Source organism: Rhodamnia argentea, chromosome 10 (assembly GCF_020921035.1).
Source record: "Rhodamnia argentea isolate NSW1041297 chromosome 10, ASM2092103v1, whole genome shotgun sequence".
Classification (NCBI taxonomy): domain Eukaryota; kingdom Viridiplantae; phylum Streptophyta; class Magnoliopsida; order Myrtales; family Myrtaceae; genus Rhodamnia; species Rhodamnia argentea.
In genome coordinates, this window is record NC_063159.1 from 5,179,359 (window position 1) to 5,198,839 (window position 19,481).

Consider the following 19,481-nt stretch of genomic DNA (forward strand, 5'->3'; position numbering starts at 1 on the left):
TTCTGTCCCAACTAAAAGGTCCAAACATCTCGAGGACAATAGCTGCATTGACATGAAGTTGTTTTACATGAGCATGCCACTCGGATTTGCTGTCAGCTTCTGGGTTTTTTGCGCCACGTTAACATCTATCCCGCTCATGGAGGCGTTCATATTATCAGTTTTGGGATGACTTGCTATCCAGACTGTCGAAATGGTATCATTTTCACTGAACTTTGGTCAATATGCTTGATTAGAGTAAGTTCAAAGGTTTTTCCTCTCCGTTATTGTCCATTATAACTGTCAACAGCCTGTGAATTAGAACTGAGGTTGTGCATCTAGTAGGAGATGATTCGACTAAAGAAATTCAAGACCTGTATGTCTAATGTTGGGAAAGTCCTTTACTAAAGAAAAATTTTCAAGTTTCATGGACATTTAATTTCTTCAAATATGTACTGTGCCAAACCGGACCAATGGTGCCATCTTCCCAGCTGTAACAAGATGAATCAAATTCACATGCTTGGTGCATGCAATTGGAACCTGGGTGACTTGTTCACTCAATCAAACAGTGATTGCTGCTGTTTTCAAATCAACAATCACGTTGTATAAGAATTATAGTCTGCTAATTTCAATCAGCAGGCTAGCATTTAGTAAGTCCACTAGAATTCTCAAATCCTGCAGTTAATATAATGCTCTTGGTCGTACCTTAACTTATGTGATGGACTAGTTCCAAGTGGCAGCATACGTTCTAGAAAGCAAATTTAGAGCAGCAGCAAAGCATTATCAAAAAATGAAACTGATTGTTCGCTTCATCAAACTGGTAGCGAACGGGACCTCACAAACTTCATTGGTCTGATAGGGTATCTTTAAATATGTTTCTGAAACAGATTTCCTGAGGTTGTTTACTTGTTGAGACGACAGTGCCCATAAATGGCCAAAAGACCAGAATGACAGTAAAAACTAAGAAAATGAAAGCAACGGTAGCCGAGATGGGGGATCAAGGGCTGTCAAAGTATGTGCACTTGATTCCCATCCACTCGTGCACCATTTGTTCTGGTGGTTTCTGGTCGTTTGCCCGAACAACTCTCACCAGTAGCTCGCGCTACTATGGAACCTGACATCCTTAGCGAGATGAACAATCTCGCAACCTCCTGGTTAGTTTCCAGAATCATACAGAACTGAGACAAGAAGGCTGTATGCCTGGGCAGGGTCACTAGACATCCCCATGAGGATCACTTAATTGATGCGCTTGGAGCAGTACCAGTTAATTCTGTATACATATCAACATCAGTTTGCCTTATAACATTAATCTGCTTGATATATAAATCAATAAATATCACCGATGAAGAATTTGATTTTTTTTTCTCTCATATATTATTGTCAAATTTGTGTAGGGTAATATCCATCTCTTTGTCAAGTTATGAATTTACCTGTAAATTTATCTATGCACATCTATAATCTACAATCTATAATATGTGAAGCTCATACTATGTATTAAATCTTTGTAGTTAATATAGGTGATTGCCATAGTTGGTCAAAAGGTGATTAATGTAAAGACATTTTGGAAAGCAGTGTCTTAGCCAAAATGAGATGGAAGTGGCCTGACTCTTGAAATAATTTACCAAAACATATTTGTGTAGTTTACCAACTCATAAAGCCACCGGCCCTTAGATGAAATTATCAATTTTTATTGCGTTCTACTTTGCACCATTTACTTCATGATTCCACGATGTTCTGATAATTTACGTACATTTATTTGGGAGCTCACCAATGGATTGAATTTGACTGAGATATTATCAACTATTTTCAAAACTACCGACTATTCCCATAAATTACCACCATCTATCAGTGGAACTTAAAGTAGGAAACAGCAACTGTTTCGATAGTCTACCAACCTACAAGCTACTAAAATCTTGCACACAATCATAAACTCTTTTGTGGTAAGTTCATCATTCTTTTTGGTTTGAAGTGCCAAAACTTGTTGGTCTAGTATCTATCATATCCAATTCATTTTACTATACGAAAAGCCACTTCATTTGTGCGCTGTTATGATTGTGTTGGATTAATGTTTTTGTAGTTATTTTGAAATCCTATTCTCTCCTTATGCGTTTCCATCCCACTCCCCTTGAAGGTGGAGACTCGAATCCCCCAGTGGTTGGTAAGTTTATCAATGATTGGTTGGTAAATTGGAAAAAGAAAACAGATGTTGCTAAGCGACTTATATGAAGCTTGGTAGTTTTGTGTGAAAATTAGTAATGCTAACATGCTGTTGACTTAAGAAAATAAATGTTGGTAAAATTTATAATAATTGATAAAGTTATAGAATTAGATAGTGCTGGCACTTTTCTTGTGAGATCACAATTAACTGTTCTAAAATCTCTTACTCTAATAGGATGTGAGATTTTGTGAAATCATAGTCAATTGTTCTAAAAAATTAAGCTATTAGATAAATCCGTGATTTAATATTAAATTACCCTAATAGTCTGTTGTATGCAGACCAAGCAAGTCACCGGTCAATTTTCTCTATTAACAAGTTTAATTTTTACAATTGCCAACTCTTTCATAAGTTCAACAACAATGAACAGTTATCAATATTGGGTTTCACGGACCAAAATCGTCCAAAACCTTATCCTCTTTATAGCCCAAAAAGTCATGCCAACTTAAAAAAGAGGCAATTTACTACTGAATTCGTAAATGATAAAACTTTGATTTCACTGGTATTTTATAACCATTTACGCACTCACTTGTAAAATATATATAAAAAAAAGCAAGTGATAATCAATTATTGAGTTCATTATCATCGACATTTTAAATTTACTATCGACATTACGTATTTTTATCATCCACCTGTTTTATTCAAAAATGAAGTTTTTGAAATCAGCAAATCGGGGTGCACCGCCGAAATGACAATTTTGTATGGTCCAGTCAAGTCAACTGAAAGCTATTGCATCTACTTTGGTCGTTAGGCTCGATTGGAGGAAGTTCAATTGTTTTTCCTCTCCATAGTTATCTAATTGTTGGAAATGTTAGGGAAAATCCTTTATGATGTTTTGAAAATGACAAAATAAATCAAAGGCTACTAATGAGTTTAATTGGTTGAGTAGAACCAGGTGAAAATGCACAAGCCATCATGCAAATATAGTCTCAACAAAACGTCCGAAAATTATGAATTATCTATCAATGGTGAACAAGGCATTGGACGTAAAGATGTTTACAAGCTGGGGGTACTTGAATATAAGGTGAACTAACCTAGGATGAGAAGTTTAGCAAAGCTTGAAGGGACCTTGGATAAGTGAAAGTTTCGTTGGCACTAAAGTGATATATTTTTTCTCCAATTTGGATAAAGAAATGGTTTTTTGAATTAAAATTTTTTTGCAAAATGTTATTTAAGTGTAACTCCGGTAGATCGAATTTTTTGTCGATTATTTAAGTGACCATTTTTTTCTGGTTTGGTTTTATCCCAAAAATGATTATTTAAGTGTTAACTCCGGTGAAGTCACTAGAATTTCTTGCCGTTGGCACTAAAATGATCATTTTTTTCTCTGGTTTAGCATTGAAGTGACTAAAAAAAAAATATATTGGCACCAAAGTGACCGTCGTACACAAATATTGACATTTGAAGTGTCATTTTGCCTAAATTTTAGAACTTGTAGCGCACTTCCCTTCAAAAAAGAAAATATTGAACTTATAAAGTAGGCTCTGCTTGGTATGCGTGAGTTGTTCAACAAGGGATTACAAAATATTAAAAAGATTACAATGACCAGCCAAAAATAGCAAAAACAAAACCTCTGTGTAAAGAAAGTTGAGAAAGGAGTGAAGGACTGATGTATAGGAATAAAAACACTAGATAGCAAATCAAGCTACTCCAGCTCGCCTTAGTTGTTTACGAGTTGAAGTGCAAGACTGAGACCCGATTCGCATTTTGTTAAAGTCGACTTTGAGCACAAGACCGCATCGAGCTTCGGCAAAAACTCATTTATGATAATCAAACCAAATCAACCAGAGTAATTTTCAGCTTATAAAAACATAAAATTGAGCATCGTCGTGGCCGAGTGTGAATCGAATATCCGGTCTTGAATTTTCGAGCCCAATCCACTTCAGATATTAAACTACATCGTTTCGACTAGACTCGATTCCAACTCTTTTTAAGTACCGCGTGCCAAATATTCCAAACATCACTTAGAAATCAGTCTAGGTCATCACTTTGACATTCATTCAAAGAGGCAATCTTGCAGGTGGTGGTGACGTTTTGCAAGATGACACTACTTGTTGACACCTAAATTTTGATTTTTAGTAAATTATTCATTTAAGGACAAAATGAGAATTAACATTAGTTCTCATCAAAAATTAATTTCTCATGCATCGTATTTTTATTTTTTGTCAGTCATACTTGCATACAGATTAGATGTGAGTCAATTGAGTTTAATTTGACTAGCATTTAGACCAGACTTAATTTGAGAATTTCGGCTAAGCATGGGGAGATTACCGAAAAAATTCTAAGAGGGCTTGAACTTATTTTCATATTTAATTCAGCCCATTTATGCTCATTTAAATGTTAAAGGCTCTTAATTAATTATTCATTTAATTAATTAAAGCCCAATTTAAGCCCGAGAGTGTGCGATCAAGCTCGTAAGAGGATGAAATTCGGATAGCTCATGATAGTCCAGTCTGTGAGGAATTTTAATGGGATTGGACTCTTGAAGATCAGAAATTTAATCCTACGGTCATTAACGAGTCATATTAGTTTATAAATACCTCGTTATGGTTTAGGGTTGAGGAGGCCAATCAATTGTCACACACACCGTAAAAAAAAGAAAAAGAGAGAAGTGAGATGACGATTTCACAGTGAGAGGCGGCCAAAAGGTTTGAGTGCAAAGAGGGAACATAGAAGAAAAGTCAAAGAAGATGCCTTCTCTTTGAGGAAGGAGCATGTGCACGAAGACTTCAAGTCTTCGCTTCTGCTGCTTGAAGGAGCTACTAGCTTTGGGTGGTTCTCGAAGATCTTTGGCGACATTCAACGAAGTCTTGCACAGCAGCACTTTCTTGGTGTTCTCGGAGATGCTATAATCGGCGGACGAATCTTGATTTTCATCATGTTCCCATGAGACACCGCAGACTCATGCTTCTACTTTGATATCTTTATTGTCTACTTTTGATCACCCACTAACAATAAAAGAACTTACAGGGGAGGATCCCAAATATTGTCTACAGTCCACCACACAATTGAGAACTCATGCTTTCCACGGTGAAGGCCAGAGAGAGAAGGAAGCTCTATTCGTTTCAGGGAGGCCATATACGCATATAGCCAAAGAAGGAAAAACGTGATGGAAAAGGGGAGTCCTCTTGTGCTCAATTTTCTCTTTTTCTTTAATTTACTTTCCGATCCATTAATCTCCACTAATCACCACCGCTTTGTGGCTCATCCTCACAGGTTCATACGTAATACATAGCCACAGTAAACGAGAAAAGAGAAGGAGATGGTTACAAATTCACAAGAGGCAAAAGTTTTTTTTTGTTGTTGTTATCTTTTCTGCAGTTGACGCATGGATGCATGGAAAATTTTGAAAAAAAGAGAAGACTTTAACTAGGGATTCTCTCCTAGGGCTCAACGAAGGCGGACACAAAGAACCTAAAAGAAATCTGGCGAACCCCTCCACACGAGCTAGCCACCGAACCGTCCGCTGTCCCTCACTGTCTAGCCGTTGTCCAGCCCCAGCTTGAGCTATCGATCAGCCTAGTTCGAAGGCTGATCAGTCTTATTTTTGCTCTTATTTCGATCTCTAACATACTTACTATTTGGTGTTAGAGTCTTGGGTTAATTCGAACTCAAAATTCAGCTCAAAGGGGACTGTTTTTGGCAAATTTCCAGCAAATGCGCAAGTGCAGAATTTTGCTTAGAAAAGGTAAAAACTCTCAACTTTTGATTGCTAAATCATGCTAGTTAGCTTGTTAACTTGTATTGTTGTTCTTAGGCAACTTTGAACACGTGGATTTTTGTAATTAATGCTGAAAACCTTAAGCTTTTCCTGTCAATCTTTGCCAAAACCAAAAATTGGACATTGTGGGTTAAAAATCTGATTTTTTTAATCAAGTTTAATTTGTTCCTGAAATTGATCAAATTAGGTTTTCCTATTGAGAAATTGATGTTTAATTGGGATGATATCTTTTCTCAAAAGTAAATTTGGTTAATTCTCTCGAGTTCAACTTGAATTGATTAAGAAGGATGAGAATTCTTGGTGGATAAAAGTACGAATTTTTGGCTCACATGTTTCTCTTGGTCGAATTGATCTATGGATGGATGGTCATTGCTTTGATTTTATGCTGGTTGCTTGAAGTTCCCTCATTTTCGATTATCTGATGACCATCTCATGTTGTGGATAAAGATTGCTGAACTGGATTTTATCTAACCTTTGTGATTGGCTGAGTTGGATAAGGTCCGATTTTATCTTGGATAATCTTTGATTTGAACTGCTATCTCATGATCACCGAATTGGTTGGAACTTTATCTGATATTTATCTTATTCTATCTCTAGTGATTTTTCTGAATATCATTTGAATAGAGATAAGGCTTGAGCTTAATTAGAGGGTTTATATGATAACTTGAATTGTCTTATCTTGTTATGGATGCTCATAACGTGGATAATGTCTGCTTGGATTAGATGACACTCAATTTTTTTAGAATTATTCAAAATAATTTTTCCGATCTTCAAAGATAATTTCTCAAATTAAAATTGGATTGAATTTTTGGATGAGGAAAGGTGGATCCCCAATGCCATATTTTTTTACCACCCCTCTCATATTTTCAAAATATCCAAAATAAATTGACTCATTTTTATTTTATTTTTGTCATGCTTGTTTGTTTTGATTTGTTATAATGTTTGCACAATTTTAAACAAACATGCCCATAATATATGCTCCCCTATGTGCCTAGACCCTTCGGAAAAATTAAATTGCACGCCTTAGCAATGATCTTATGGAATGAGATGGTGATTTAGTATAGATATTCATGTTCTGCCCTTTGGCAAAAGGGATGTTGTTTTTCTATACGCATATCCGCATACTGGCTCGAATCCTCGAGGATGTAGAGGATAAAATCTCGCTCTAGCCCAGATCTTTGGGAATGAGAGGATTTTCGGAAAAATCGAAAATTAAAGGTATATTATGGGCATTTTTGTTTATTTTTGTTCAAATTTTTCAATGCTTTTGAATGTTTTCTTTTATTGTCGAAAATACTAAAAAATCATCCTCCGGGCGCTTAATATATGGTCTTCATGTCACATTTTTTCAATTAATCATCAAAGTCACATCGATCAATCGGAAAAGCTTTTTTCATGAAATTGGTACCAAAAGGGCGTTAATTTTTCAATTAGCTTAACCAAGTCCTCGGACTAATTCTCTCTAGTTCATAGAGATAAAATAGTTTTCCCGCTATTTTATATAGGTTTCTAATCAACCTAACCTAAATGATTAGTGGCGGCTCCGATTAAATATTTTCTCATGAATAAACCTAAGTTGTGATTCGGTAGGACTTGGGAGGGTCCGAATTAGGTTAGTTGATTTAATTAACTTGATAATCTGTTAGCCTAAATTTTAGGTCGTGACACTACTCAGTGGGGAAAAAGAAAGAAATTAGGGACAATGGTAAACTACCTTACATCTGTAATGGAAGTCACCTCAGCCGTTACATTCCCATTACAGACCCAAAAACAATTAAACTATTATTCACTTGAATTTCTTAGCAACAATCATGCCGCACTAATCAAGATTACTAAAATAATGAAATCACTTAAGTAGACCCAAGCACAAATAAGAAAAGAATAACCATCATCGATAGAAACATTTCGTTTTCAATCAATTATCAAGCTTTAATTGGTGATACTACTGTCCATGGTCTGCTCATCCACGGCTGCGAGCCCCAACCGAAGAAGAAAGGAAAAGAAAAAAAAAAGATAAACAAAAGGCAAAAAAGATAAAAGAAAAAAGAAAGAAAGAATAACAAAAAAGATAAAAGAAAAAAGAAAGAAAGAATAACAAAAAATATAAAAGATAAAATAAAATAATTAAGAAATCGATTTTAAAAAATTAAAAAAAAATTAAAAGATGTATACGGTAAAAGTTGATTTTCCTTACCAAATAGCGGAAAACACTTTTCGTTTTTAGATTTCAGCCAAATATCGAAAAATATCATTATTTTTCTGGAAAACGATTTTGAAAAATATTTTTCAGAAATGTCACATTTTCCTCGAAACAAACGGAGCTTTAAACCACCCTTTGGATTTTGGTACTTATTAACTATTTCTATTTTCGTCATTGGCTAGCTCACATTCCAACTCTCAAAGCTGGTCACATCCCACCCAAGCATTGAACGCGCTTTTGCTCCTATTCGATAAGTATGAGTCCACAAATAAAGTAGCATCATTAGTCCAACTAACGTAATCTTTTGACAAAATTGTCCTCATCAGTTCGGATTTTACGCAAATCGAATTTGAGCTCGAACTTGAATTGGGCTCCGAAGTGTGCTCATCTATAATAAACATGTCAAATCCAATCAAGTCTTTTCAAACTTATAAAATCATGTCATGAACCAAACTCGATCCAGAAAAGTTTTGAATGTTTTTTTTTTTCCAGTCTGATTCACACATTAGACTACATCGACTCGACTAAGCTCGATTACATCTCTCCTAACCACCGGACATTCTTCGAAGAGAATCTTGCACATGGTCCTGGCTCTGTGCAAGATGACACTACTTAGTGAGGACAAAGAAAGAAAACTATTGTACATAAAATCAACAATCAGTTCTAAACTTATTATACGGATGCTAATCTAATTCTAGACTTTTAATTTCAATAGGTCCAGTCATCTTCGACCGTCCTACGTAGCACACCGCCATGTTGGTGATTGCCGATGAAATTGGCCGAAAGGACTGCTTTAGAATTTCAAGCGTAGATTTAAGACTAAATTGATAAATTGGAATGGTTATGATTGAATTGATAGCCATATAATAGGTTCAGGATTGATTAGACAATTTCTCCATATATTGATTGATGTGAGTTAATGTGCTAGCACAATCTGTGAAAGAATTATCTATGCTAATAGCGAATAGAGCGAAAGAATTTAGCTTTCTGTGGTCGAGTCAACCGGAAATTATTGCGTATACTTTGGTTGTCATGCTTGATTAAAGGAAGTTTAATGATTAATTAAGAATTTCCAGACCTTGTTAGTCTATTGTAGCATGTAGGAAAGCCATTTAACCAAGAACATCCTTCGATTTTGGATAAAATAAACATTCATCAAGCATGTGCCCCGCCAAACTGGACCAAAGGTGGTGCCCGAAATATTGGGGTTTGAAAATTTGGTTTTCACATTCCTGCTCAGTTCGTGTGCTTAGTGCGTGAAATTGGATCTGGTTGACTCGCTCGATGGCCTGAATAGTGATTGCGGCTGCTTTCAAGGCAACAATCATGTTGTCTATGAAAAACAGTATGGTAGTTTCGATTGGTCGTTATGTAGAAATGTTACCCTACCTCTTCGTCGTACGGTATATTGGGTCAGGGACTCGTTTCATGTGGTCACACATAATCTAACTACAGTAAAAATTGTAACTTTTAAGTAATCTAAAACAAATTAAGAGTACATGCCGAAGCGATAGCAAGAAATGAAATTGGACATGTCATAGATTTCATTGGTCTCATGAGATTTCTCTAAATTTGTTTCTGAAACCGAGTTGTTGAGGATGGTTAATTCTTGGGATGATAATAGGCGTAGGTACCGAAGAGGGCCTTCGTGACGGTATAAACAAAGAGAATGAAAAGCACCAGTAGCCGAAATTAAACCAGTCAAATGGATGTTTCGAGCTGGGTGTGGATAGGTTGAAAATCTATCCGACTCAAATTGGCCCATTAAATCCATAAAATCCCATTTTCAGAGAGAATGATACTAGAAGTGTCAAAAGTTATGTACGGCGGCCACTTTAATTTCAAAAGTTTCTTTCGGATCACTTCAGTGTCACTTTTACCAAAAAAAAAAAAAAAAAACAATCCAACTCCGATATCAATTGCTGGAAATCTAAAGTGGCCGTATTTAGTAATTTTCAGTCCTACATGGCTCGCCGGAGCGCCTAGTCAACAATATAACCCCTAAATAACGTCGTGTAGAAAGTTTGCCCCAAAATAAGAATCTAAATTGCGAAATTGAAGCAAATTCTCAAATTGAAATCTTAAAATGATTTCCCCCACAATGGGGGAAAAGTGTCAAAAAAGTCCTAAATCTATTGCTTTAGTGCCAATTCAGTCATAAACCTCTTTTTTGTGCCAATTCAGTCATAAACTTTTTTATGCCAATTCAATTCTAAACTTTTTACATTGATGTCAATTCAATCCTAAACATTTTGGATTGGTGTCAATTCAATCCTTAGACTTTTAACATTTGTACAAATTTGAGATAACTCATACACGATCAAGCCGATCAAATATGAGCCGGAAAATGAATCTTCGATCTATTTTGACGCCTCTAGCCAGGAAGAAGGACCAAGGGATGCCAAGAATACTTGTACCTGGTGAAAAATGTGTATTGTACTGCACTGAAACAAGAAGCCGTGCCCTTACCAGACATCTCATGAAGATCACTTAGTTTTATTCGTGATCTCCTCCCACTAATTTCTTCATTTTCCTTCGATTTTCGAAGATGAATCAAAATGCTACATAAACGTGGACACTAAACAGAGAATGAGGTTCTAAAAACCACTTCAGAGTTGCTGATGTTTCTTCTTCCTTATCACTTATTCATCAAGAGTAAAGAACCACTTAAGGCCGCCATTGGCGCAACCAAGTAATTTAATGAATGTGCATTCCCACTTTAGATAGTGGTGCATACGCGTAGGGTTTAAAAAACTAATGATACATTGTGATAAGAGCTATGGACCAAACACAGCCCTATTAAAATTCCATTGAGGAAAGTTCATGTTCATCTGCCTTCCAGGAAGAACACAACTCCTCCTTGTATGTGTTCCCCTCGCAAACTCTGCAGCTAATGACATCCGGAAATTGACACTAGATTGCACTTTCAAAATTGTCTGCTGAAGTGTCGACTTCATTTCGGTCGACTGCGTCTTCCCTGCTCCCTCTTCCGGCACGCTTCTTCAACCTCTTCCGATGAGCAGCTCGATTGTCTCATGGCTACTTCTTGCCATATCTGCGATCTCCGTCTTCTCCGACATTGCTAGGGCTTCAGCTTCAGGCCAGTGTCTCGGCGTCCAGAGATCGCTCTTGCTTGAGCTCAGAAACAGCCTGGTCTTCGAGGCCTCCGAGTCTTCCAAGCTAGTACAGTGGGACCAAAGCACCGATTCATGGAATGGCGTGACATGCGAGGGCGGCCTCATCGTCGGTCTCGATTTGAGCGATGAGTCAATCTATGGAGAAATTGACGGTTTGTCAAGTCTCTTTAGGCTCGAGTATCTTCGGAGCCTGAACTTGGCTTTCAACCACTTCAACTTCACGGCTTTTCCGTCTGGCCTCGCAAATCTCAGGCGCTTGGTACATCTCAACTTGTCCTTTGCCGGATATGCCATGCAGGTTCCAGCAGAGCTATCGCGCCTGACCAAGCTACGCACTCTTGATCTCACTGATCTTTCTTTCCCTGAATCGGATTTGCTGAAACTTGAGAAGCCATATTTGAGGTCGCTGATTGGGGATTTGGGAGAGTTGAGGGAGCTGTATCTTGATTACGTCAATGTATCCGCTGAGGGAAGTGAGTGGTGCGACGCGTTGTCTTCTTCAGTGCCGAAACTTGAGGTTTTGAGCATGTCTCACTGTTCCTTGTCTGGTCCCATCGATGCTTCTCTTATGAGGCTTGCTAATCTGTCGGTCATTCAACTTCATGACAACAACTTCTCCACCACAATTCCTAGTTTCTTTGCAAACTTTTCCAGCTTGAAAACATTGAGCCTAAGTTATTGTGGCCTGCGGGGAGAATTTCCACAAAAGGTCTTCCAGGTACGAACACTTCAGACCCTTGACCTATCGTTCAACCCACTTCTTCAAGGTTCTTTGCCTGATTTTCCGGAGGATAGTTCTCTAGAGACTCTGGTCCTGAGGGAAACGAATATTTCAGGGAGGCTTCCAGGTTCAATTGGAAATCTCAGAAAATTGTCGACATTAGATCTGTCTGATTGCGGTTTGAGTGGACCGATCCCGAGCTCGATGGAGAATCTGGCGGAGCTCACTTTTTTGGACTTGTCTTATAACAATGCTTTAACGGGTCGGATCACCTCCGTAGGCTGGGAAAACCTTCTGAATCTTGAAATTCTGGCACTGGAACACAATTCATTGGAAGGCGACATTCCCCCTACTTTGTTTTCACTTCCCCGACTTGAGACAATACAGCTTTCACAGAATAAATTTTCTGGTCAGCTTATCATATATCCGAATGTCTCTTCGAATCAACTGGGCACGCTTGATTTGGGTAGCAATCTGTTACAAGGTTCACTACCAGCATCCATATTTAAACTGCAGGGGCTTGGGTACCTTTCACTTTCTTCCAATAATTTCAGTGGCTCCATGAATGTCAACGCGCTTCAGAGATTTGGAAATTTAACTTATCTCAATCTATCGTACAGTGGCTTATCCATTAAGTTTACGGCATCTGCTTCTGATGCTGCATCCTCTTTCCCTGAATTTCAAACGTTACATTTGGCTTCCTGCCAGCTCTGGACAGTGCCTCAGTTCTTGTCTAACCAATCTGAACTGGCCTCCCTAGACCTCTCCCACAATTATATTCAAGGGGAGATACCAAGATGGATATGGACACTAGAACATCTTGGGCATCTCAATCTTTCCTCTAATTCCTTTGAAGGTTTCGAAACACCTCGCAATCTCACTTCTGCTCTGTTTGTTGTCGACCTCCATTCAAACATGCTCCGAGGGAGCATGCCACCCTTGCCGCCATACGCCCAATACTTGGATTTCTCAAGTAACAACATCAACTCGGTTATTCCGGATGACATCGGTGACTACATGTTAAACATGGTTTTCTTCTCCCTTTCGAAGAATAATATCAGTGGGTCCATCCCGACGTCAATTTGCAATGCTGATAATTATCTTGAAGTGCTCGACTTATCAGGTAACCATCTGAGTGGAACTATTCCGGATTGTCTGATCATGACATTTCTCAAGGTATTGAATCTGAGGAATAACCGGTTGAGTGGCCATATTCCGCAAAACATCCTGGGAACATGCAATCTGAAGACATTGGATTTCAGTGAGAATTTGTTGCAAGGGCAAATTCCATTGTCGTTGGCAAATTGCATGAAGTTGGAGGTTGTGAACGTCGGGGACAATCAAATACACGGGACATTTCCATGCCATTTCCAGGCTATATCAAGTCTCCGTGTCCTTGTTTTACGATCCAATAAATTGCATGGGGAAATTGGATGTCCGCATAGTCCTTGCGCCTGGCAGAAGCTTCAAATCATTGACCTGTCTTCAAATAATTTCAGCGGCACACTGCCTGCGAATCTCCTCGCATCTTGGGAGGCAATGAAGGCCAACGTAGAGTTCAATCACCTACGGTATGAGTTATACAGAGAGAGCGGGCTCTATTATCAAGATACAGTGAGTGTAACCTTCAAAGGTTTGAAGCTAGAACTCGTCAAGATTCTGACTATTTTCACATCGATCGACTTATCGGGCAATAGATTGGAGGGTCCAATACCAGACACACTTGGAGATCTCAAAGCACTCTATTTCCTCAACCTATCGCATAATGCCATCTCGGGTTCAATTCCTCCTACTTTAGGTAATCTGGATCAACTTGAGTCGTTGGACCTGTCATGGAACTACCTCAACAGATCCATACCGGCTCAACTTACGAATCTTGATTTCCTTTCGTTCCTAAACCTCTCAAACAATCAACTTGTGGGAAGCATCCCGAACAGCGGACACTTTCTCACGTTTCCCAAAAGTTCCTTCGAAGGAAACCTTGGATTGTGCGAGCTTCAGCTCAACAACACTTGCTCAACTACAACAAAGGGGACAGAAGAAGTGGGTAGTGCTCCAACTCAAAGGGACACAGATGATGATGGTGACAATGATGATAGCGAGAAGAAGTGGTTTTACATGGGCATACCGGTTGGCTTTGTGGTTGGCTTTTGGGTATTTTGTGGTCCGTTGGCGTTTATCAAATCTTGGAGGTTTGCCTACTATCGATTCTGGGATAAAGTGCTATTCAGACACTCCCGTCCATGAAGTTTTCCACTGAGGTGCAATTACTAAACTTATAAAGAGTACTTTAGTTCTTTCTTCTCTTCATATTTCTTCACCGCCATTTAAAAGTAGATCCTTCAAATTTGCGCGTGCAAAATTGGATCTTTCATTTTTTTGTTTTGTTTTTGTTTGTTGAATCAACTCCTCTAACTCTATCCTATTCTCAATCAAGCCCTTAAATAACTCCTAGTACGTTAGACGTGGAATGCTATGTTCATAATTTCTTTATTAACAAAAAAGTTTAAAAGTCAATAATGTTAAATCAAAAGAAACTAATATAATTCATTAGAAAAAGGACAGTGAAATGTAGAACACAAGGGAGGGAGAGCGAGAGAGACGCGAGGAGGGGTGATGGTTGAAAAATGTGAGAACTTATCACAAGGGTGATTGAGCTACCAACTCTTGGAATCTACTGAGTAACACTTACTTACGATTTCATGGGTTTTGTTACCTTATGAATATTTATTTGGGGGCTCGTAATGGGTTAAACTTACGAATTTTTAATACAAAATTATCAATAATCTTTGAAAATTACCAACTATTCCAATAATTACCATCATTTATTGAAGGTACTTAAGTGACAAACTTTCAAATGTAATGTTGCAACCCTCCCAGGGTGGAGATCTGTCAGGGAAATTGACGGATTGCTAAGTGACCCCTAATGATCCTTTTTCCGAGGTGGCACCTACATCTAGTACAAACACTCCCAAGTCTTACCAGTGGCAACTTTGTTTTCTCGTTCTGTCACTTAATTTAATTTACTGTGGAGGTGCCACCAATTAATTGTGAGCCAGTTACGAGCCCTAGTAATATGCAAGAGCTCACCTTACTGTTGCAAACCATGAATTTGTGACCCAGGGGATTTGGTTATACTAGAAAAATCTAACATCCTTGGTATGAGAACAATGGCATGTCACTTGGTCGTTATGCTCAATTATACCAAGTTACCAAGTTCAATATTTTTCCTCTCCATAAATGTCTATTGTAGGGAAGCCATTCAATCAAAAGAAGTTCTTCAAATTCGGATGAAATGAAGATTCTTCAAACATGTACCCCCTCCAATCTAGACCGAAGGTTCAACGTTCCTGGCTCTAAGAAGTTGCATGGAGATTTTGGATAAATTTCAATCCTGAAAGGTTATGAATCCTGGTCAGTTCATGGGATTGAATTTGGTCCTGGTTGATTGGTTCACTTCATCATTGGTCTCGCTTGTGATTATTGCTGCAATAACATTTGTATGAAACATGTGATCTCCTAATTTCGATTCGCTGCAATGACATTTTGTAAGTTCTCTGGAAATATATGTTAAATCCTAGCGTTAATACGATGGACGCTCTTCGTCTGTCAAGGACTAGTTCCATCCGGTAGCACATGATCTAACTGCAAGGAGGATGCAAGTTTTTAGCAATCTAAAAGCAAAATTACGAGTTGCGGCTAAAGTGATATCGAGAAATGAAACCACGCATGTAACAAGTTTCAATGGTCTGTCTCTAATTATGTTTTTGAAACTGAGTTCCTGAAGTTGGTTAGTCCTTGGGCTGGCCTTAACGATGGTAAAAACAAAGAGAATGAAAGCAGCAGTAGCCATAATCAATTGGTAATCTCATAAATCTGCCAAAGTGATTGGGCTTAACCCCAGCCATCTCACACACCATCTGTCTCTGAATGGTTCTCTTGAGAGACTGGTTCTTAGTTTCACGAATATTTCCAGGAGGCTCCCAGAATCAATTGGTAATCTCAGAAATCTCATTCCATATTAATTTGGTTCAGCAGCTGAGAAATCTTTCTTATTTGGATGTTTCCTACAATCAATTTTCCATTAATGCCACAGATACTGCCCAGGCGCCTTCATTCCTTGTCCTTGCTACTTTAAAGTTGGCTTTCTGCTAGCTGCACACATTGCCTCAGTTTTTGGCTAACCAGTCTGAATTGGCCTTCCTCGACCTCTCCCATAACCATCTGAATGGAACTATTCCTGATTGTTTAATGACGGAATTCCTCAAGGTATTGAATATGTGTAATAATTAGTTAAATGGCGATATTCCGCAAAACATCTCGAGAACATGTAGGGGCAGATTCCGATGTCGTTGGCAAATAACACGATGTTGGAGGTTTTGTCTATTGGGGACAATCAAATACAAGGTACATTTCCATGCCATTTAAAGGCTATATCAACTGTTCGTGTCCTTGAGGCTACATTTCCATGCCATTTAAAGGCCATATCAAGTATTCTTGTCCTTATTTTACGATCCAACAAAACGTACGGGGAAATTGGATGTTCGCATAGTCCCAGCACCTGGCAGATGCTTCAAATCATTGACCTGTCTTCAAACAATTTCGATGGTCCTTTTGCATCTGAGTGGGGTCTATTATCAAGTTCCACTCTATTATCAATATACATTGAGTGTAACCTTCAAAGATCGGCGGCTAGAACTCGTCAAGATTCTAACTGTTTTCACATCGATCAACTTCTCGGGCCATAGATTGAAGGGTCCAATACCGGACACCCTTGGGGATCTCAAAGCATTTTATTTCCTCAACCTATTGCCTAAGGCCATCTCAGGCTCAATTCCTCCTGTTATAAGGAGTTGGATCACCTTGAGTCGTTGGACCTATCGTGGAATTACCTCAGTGGAAGCATACCAGCTCAGCTTGCAAATCTTGATTCCTTTCGTTTCTGAGCCTCTCAAATAATTAACTTGTGGGAAGCATCTCGGAAAGTGCACAGTTTCTCGCATTTTCCATAAGTTCCTTCGATGGAAACCTGCTGGCTTCTGCTCAACAAAATTTGCTCAATTGCCACAAAAGGGACGAAAGAAGCTGGTGACGATGGCGATAATGATGATAGCTTGAAGAAATGGTTTTGCATGGGCATACCGCTCGGTTTCGTCGTTGGCTTCTGGGTATTTTGTTGTTCGTTAGTGCTTATGGGATCATGGAGATTTGCTTATTATCGATTCTTGGATAAAGAACTGTTCAGACACACATCCATGAAGATTTCCCTTGAGGTTCAGTTAATAAACTTGAGAAAGAGTAATTTCTTCTTCCTTCTCTTCATAGTTCTTCGTCACCATTGAAAAGACGGTTCTGCTTGTCGATCAATAGAACTTTTGCTTAGCAATAGCAGTAATAGAAGTAGGTCTTCGTCTAGTGTACAAATAAGAATATGACACAACTATGTAAGTGTTCTCCTGGAGTTTTGGGCTGAAAATTTTTGCAATGAAGAAAATTCTTTAGTGAGGATTGTTTTAACTTAGATGGAATGCTTTTGAATTGGAAAAGTCTAAACCTAATGCCACAATAATGTTATTATAAAATAAATAAATAATATGTTTAAAATTAAATTAGCAATTTTCCCACCCTTAAATAAATTAGCGTTAATAATAATATCCAAAAACAGGGAAAAAATGGAATCTTTCTTTAAAGAAAGTTGAGAAAGGAGTAAAGAACTGATGTAGAAAAAGAAAGACTGAAATGGTGCTCATTTGTAAGAATAGTTATGTTAAAAAATAGTGTTGTCAGTAGATAGAGTCTACATTATAATGCTGAAAATTTATGATCATATTTTTCCTGTTCTTATCATCAATTAATTAAGTTTGTACCTCATCAGTTCGGATTTAATGAAATTCGAATTTTAGCTAAAGCTTGAATCAAGCTCCGACGAAAACTCATTTACAATAACCGAGTCAAATCAGGCTGACTCATTTTAAGTTTATAAAAAAAAAAAAAAGGGTTCGCAAGTGAAACTCAATCTAAAATAGTTGAGCTTTGACCAGATTGAGTTTGAATCAAGTATCTAGACTTAAATTTCCGAGTCTAATCTGATTTAAATATGAATATTGACAAGATCGATTAGACCTCTTTCATGTACCCGCTGAAATATATTCCCAACACCACTTTAGGTCGGTCATCACCCGCCAATCATCCAAGAGACAATCTTGCATATGGTCGTGACTTTGTGGAAAAGCAAAGAAAATTTGGACATGGAATATGAACATGCATCTACAATGGGAAGTCAGCCCTACCAGATACGTTCTCAGTGTAGACCCACAATGGTAATACAATTAAGATATAATAAAATTGAGTCGGATCATAAGAATCATTTGCAGGTTACCAAAGATTACGAAAATACTAGGAACACCTAAGTAGACACAAGCGCACGTTTAACAAAACAACAACCGTCAATCGATAGAACATTTGTTCTTTTCAATTAGTTATCAAACTTTAACAAGTGAAGAAAAAAAAGGGTGCTTTCTTTTACTAGAGAACTTGTGATATTCTCAACAACCTTTCGTCCACCGACAATCTCCAATGCAAGAAAAGGGTCCATTCGCGTGAAACCCGACTCCATCTCCGATTCAATTTTGGCTTTAGTGGCTGCAAGGAATATGAATCCGATATAAAATTGAACGTTTCTTGAAGCGTGATATTTAGATTGTTCTAATACTGAACCACCCTCTGGATTTGGTCATTATTTAACTTCTCTAATTTCACCACTAACTATAACCTATATATCTTTTCCCTAAGCTGGTCTTATACTATCTATTGAAGTTTGATTTTTCTTGCTCTGGCTAGCGTAACATTAATTGACACCAAGGAAATCCGCAAACGAAAAAAGCAAAGCCCGACAGACACAAGCGCGTTTCTGCTCCTATTCCCTACACAGGAGTCCACAGAGAAAGTAACATCATCAATCCCACAATGAACGTTAACACCAGACAGAATCGTCCCCACCCGCACGCGTTTACTTTGACCACTCGTCCTAGCATTTCTCTGTTCTTGACATTGCTCATTTCGCACGAAACTTTCCACTTCCAGGTCCTTACTTTTATGAATATTAGAGAATTCGTTTTGAAAAGATGTTAGATGTTAGGGATATTTTTTGACATTTTGTTATCGCCTATGAAAACTGACATCTTGCCTAGATTAAGATAACGAATTTGATGTTAGAAATTGCCTTTTTATAACTTGGGACAATGAGCCATAGCTCACTGCTTTCTGTGATCAAACTTATTGGCCGAATGAAGTCATGCTCAACAATGAACTTGTAACAGCATTGATATAACCGGGGTAAAATCATGCAACAATATTAGCGACTTGAGACTCTCAATATGGTGCTAAAATTTTAGCAACTTTATAAATTTTATAAACAAATGTTACTCTAATATTAGGCTTATGGTGGTAAAATAATTATTTCATTAATATAACTTCTAAACAGTTTGGTGCTCCCCTGCAAAGTCTAAAAC

The 19,481-nt window shown here is 37.9% G+C and overlaps 2 protein-coding genes across 4 annotated transcripts in view; both read left to right on the forward strand.

The window, feature by feature from the left end:
• LOC115749289 (receptor-like protein 7) overlaps positions 1-19,481 on the forward strand; it is a 163,162-nt gene that overhangs the window by 5,941 nt on the left and 137,740 nt on the right. The window lies entirely within an intron of this gene.
• LOC115745714 (receptor like protein 22-like) overlaps positions 11,581-19,481 on the forward strand; it is a 35,479-nt gene continuing 27,578 nt past the window's right edge. Inside the window, exon 1 of the mRNA XM_048271765.1 lies at positions 11,581-12,097. The gene's annotated coding sequence lies outside the window, so the exon portion shown is untranslated. The remainder of the gene's footprint in view (positions 12,098-19,481) is intronic.